The 4,289-nt window shown below is 35.9% G+C and overlaps 1 long non-coding RNA gene across 1 annotated transcript; it reads right to left on the bottom strand.

Annotated features, from left to right (window-relative positions):
• Window positions 1-1,587: 1,587 nt before the first annotated feature.
• LOC137043459 (uncharacterized) lies at window positions 1,588-3,510 on the bottom strand. Its single transcript, XR_010898488.1, has 4 exons — window positions 3,481-3,510; window positions 3,047-3,135; window positions 2,859-2,931; window positions 1,588-2,766 (listed from the first exon to the last, which is right to left on the bottom strand). It is a non-coding gene; the product is annotated as an uncharacterized lncRNA (long non-coding RNA).
• Window positions 3,511-4,289: the final 779 nt, after the last annotated feature.

Genomic DNA, 4,289 nt, shown 5'->3' with positions numbered 1-4,289 from the left:
TCAAGTCCCACTTGGAGCGGGCAGTTTGAACAAGAGGGGTTACACATACTCATCAGTTACAATGAAATACATAGGTGTCAAATTACCTCGTCCAAACATATTTAAAACTACAGGACATAAACACGGTGCATGTGCACCAGAAATAACGTCAGAACCAAGGCCCCAAAGGATGTGTTTAAGAAGTCAGACTCCTTCTCTTTTTATATCAGTGTTTAACAGGTACAGAATATTTCCTGTTAATTGTATATATTGTTTATTAGAATTCAACCAAAATAGTTTGTATACATATACCTGATCTATAACTGCCTAATTGAAATGTGAGCACTTTCCTCTTTTATTGGGATGACATCGACGTCATTTCCTGTTCTGTCCCCTCCTCTTCCTCTTTGCTTTGGTCCTGTGCTGGAGAGGTGAGATTATTTTGGGCTCTTGTTAATCTTTTTTAATCCTTATTTTAATTGTTGATTTTATACTCATTTTCACTCCAATTTATGTATATATTATTATTTTACTTATCTGTGTGGTTATTTTTGTCATTAACACTTAACTTTTAGTTAATTTTGTCTTATAAGTGGAAATGAAGCACATGGTGACATGTACATATTCATATTCAGAACAAAGGTGACTCTTGTGTGCAATGAACTGGCTTTTTACATTGTTTATACTGTTGTCTGGGGTCAACTAATGACATTTGTGTGGTTTTTACATTCAAAAAATAATAATTGATAATGCTTTATGGCCCGGAAAGTACTGCATAATTAAAGTGAATTTACAGCATAACTTTCGGTAATTATAGTGTAACTTCAAAGTAAGTACGTGTAGGTATAAGGGAACACTATGTAATATTTGGGGAATAAAGAGGTACTATCAGGGAAATTAACAAATTATTTATACTGTAAGTATTTTTTAATTAAGGGGTAATTATACTGTAAGTATTTTTTAATTAAGGGGTAATTACACGCGGTAAGTATGAATGTGCGGGCTGTAAATTAAAGTAGCTCTTGTTCCCCTCTTGTTTCATGTAGTTAAAGAGTAAGTACAATAAAACACATACACAATCTGGTATCACTCATAAATATTTATTTGAAAAAACAACTTTATTCAAAACAGATTTATAAGACGTATTCGTTTTTTGTTTTTTTTAAATCAACATTTCATTTCAAATAATAACTGACCTGACAGAAAGAGACACGTTTTTTCCCTTTCTCTTTCTCCTTCTTCTTTTCTTTTCTTTTCTTTTCTTTTCTTTTCTTTTCTTTTCTTTTCTTTTCTTTTCTTTTCTTTTCTTTTCCTTTCTTTTCTTTTCCCTCTTCGTTTCCATTGATGGATGTTAGGATGAATCCCATGTCTTTTGACATTTTTTATGATTATTTATTAAAAGAAAAAGTAGTACACCAAGAAATGCTGTCATAATTTAGTAATCGTTTCATATCCGATCAGCTGCTACCAGCGCGTGCATGAGACGCTTCAAGCTTTCATGACGTTCTCATGCACGTTTCATCTGAAACACACGTGAGAACGAACATCTCTTGTATTTTGTTCTTGTTTGTTTCTAATTGCTATTATCATGTATTTGCTTGGCCCGGTGTCTATAAAAGCTTTTCTTTGACTAACAAGGGCGTTTTCATCTCTGAAACTTAGAGGATATTCTACCATGACCTTTTATATATCTAAAGCTCAAGGGAAAGTTGATTTCTCAATTCATCACCCCTTTAAATACACAAAGACTGAGGACTAGACAAGACACACCTGTGAACAATGATCAACCAATAAACCAATGACACCATGACATGGGAACACAAGAAAAGCGAGCACATGGCAGGATCACATGACAAACCAGGAAGTGGATGACAGAACATGGCTGCGTTCGGAACCGCATACTCATTGAGTAGGTACTCAATTTCAATAAGTACTTACATAACGAGTGCCAAAAGAGTAGGTACTATATATCCAGATCTCGTTAAGTATGAATGCGGTCCACACTTTATGCGACCCATGACGATATCACAAGTGCAACAACTCGTGTGACAGGTTTGATTCATCTATCTTCTATATATTAATATTGGTTTAAACTTGCTTATTTTGTGGTCTTGTTTAAGAAACAGCTGCCCATTTATTTTCTCATTGTAGTATAAGAAATACATTTTAACCCTACTGATCTGACAGTTTCATCTCTTTTTATCCTTGCAAAACCCCCAAATCGTGATCTCTTGAATATGTTGTTAATTACTTTTTTATATGCAAAAAAATAAATAAATGTTACCCACAAGCAAAAGTGATCTAAATCTCCTTTATATTTCCATTTTTCTTGTTAAATTTAACTCCGGTTTCATCCCAGGCTTATGAAATAACAACTAAAACAAAACTAAATAAATAAAAATAATTGCTCAACACAGCTGTGCCAATTCTGCAGCTTTATATTAATGAAGCAGTTGACCAGCGAGAACACCTTCACCTGTCCTAGCCATCCATTATGTCCCTCATAGCGTTTTGACTTTTGCAGTGTAGTGGGCTTTCTGGTTTGATCTCCGTAGCCGTCACCAGCAGTGTGTCCTTGAGCAAGGCTCTTAGCTCCAGGGGGATTGTCCCTGTAGTAAGTGCTCTAAGTCACTTTTGGTCTTTTTCTAGAAGTCTCACTGGCTCTGGGTTTACTGAGGATTAAGAGACCACAGCAACATCTGGGCCAGATGAGGCACTAAGGGCAGGTGAAGTGATAAAGGGTCCAGGATCCCCAGTGCTCACACCCGTCTGCTGATATTTCAGATCCTACAAAAATGCACAAACATAATACAAAAGCACTAATTTTAACAGCACAATGTCATTTGATTTCTTTATTAGAAGTAACTAAATGATCTTACTTTATATTTTTATTTTAGGTTTTTCCCACACTTGCCACCCGTGTCTTGCAGGCCCTGCTCCACCACAAAAGCTCTGCAGCAAATGCAAAGCCATCAAGAATCAGAAAAGTGGTGAAATAACTCTGTTTGAAATAAAATACAACTTAAGATTTAAATAGACGTTTTATTCATTTCTGTAGTATACTGACTCAAAGCCTTTGATGACAGCATTCCTTTATCAGCCGCTCCACCAGATAAACACACACACACACACACACACACACAAGCTCTTCTGTCCCTGTAACATCAGACAAGACTAACGTTACCTATGTGATTTATGTTCAATATTCCATTTAAATGTAGTTGCTGATGTGTTAATGTTCCTCAGTTTATCAACAGTCCTAATGGACAAATTAAATTGATAACTTATGTTTAGTTAGTTTATGTAGATTTGTTTATTTACATTGCTGAGGTTCATGTAAAGTAAGCAGAGTTGACAACAGTGAACTCTGCATTATAGCACACACACCATTCTGATCTATTCAGATGTATCAGATGTCTATTGTATGTTATGTGCTCATCTGCAATATTTATCAAAAAATTCCTCTCAGATGTTAAATAAACATTTAGTAAGTACCTTTACCTTTAAGATGTAGCTATGTAATCCACTTGGAGACGTATGTGTTACTGGAACTCCACTGTTATACACAATAAAATGTGTTTTTACAGCACAATCACAACTATTTAGACAACTTTACACCTTCAACAATTCAAAAGTTTACTCTTCAGAAGGTAAACAAGTGATTTGAACAAAAGGGAATTGCGATTTTGGTTTGTAATACTCACGTTTGAAAACACCCACATCACTTTCCTCTGCCTGACGTATCCTTTCCTGTGGCCATATGGGAAGGCAGGGATAGAAAAGTATCCGACAATGAGTCTTTCACAATCTGGGTGGAACGCAGTAGGCCATCCGGAGATTTCTCACCTACCCTTTTATGATTACTGAGGTTTCGAACATACTACTCCTTTCACATACTATATAGTAGGTTAGTAGGCATATTCGGACGCAACTTAAGTCCGAATCTCGCGAGAAATATTCCAAACGCCTGGTAGTTCTTGCCTACTCTTTTATGAATACTAAGGATTCAGACATACATTTCGCTCACCTACTGCTTTTTCCATACTATATAGTAGGGAAGTATGCGGTTCCGAATGCAGCCCATGACAGTGAACATTAAAACCTAAAAACCTAAAAACGTGAATACAACACCAAACCACCCTGTGGCACATGCATTATACAAGCAATGGTTGGAGTTAAAAATATTTGTTTGTGTTCTACTGAAGAAACAAACACACCCACATCTTGGATGCCCTGGGGGTAAGCAGATAAACATCAAATTTTATTTTTGGGTGAACTATCCATTGAAAGGCAGTGGCAGTTCTACACCA

This window comes from Pseudorasbora parva, chromosome 16 (genome assembly GCF_024679245.1).
Source record: "Pseudorasbora parva isolate DD20220531a chromosome 16, ASM2467924v1, whole genome shotgun sequence".
Classification (NCBI taxonomy): domain Eukaryota; kingdom Metazoa; phylum Chordata; class Actinopteri; order Cypriniformes; family Gobionidae; genus Pseudorasbora; species Pseudorasbora parva.
Note: the sequence above shows the minus strand (reverse complement) of the source record. Positions and strands in the feature narration are given on the sequence as shown.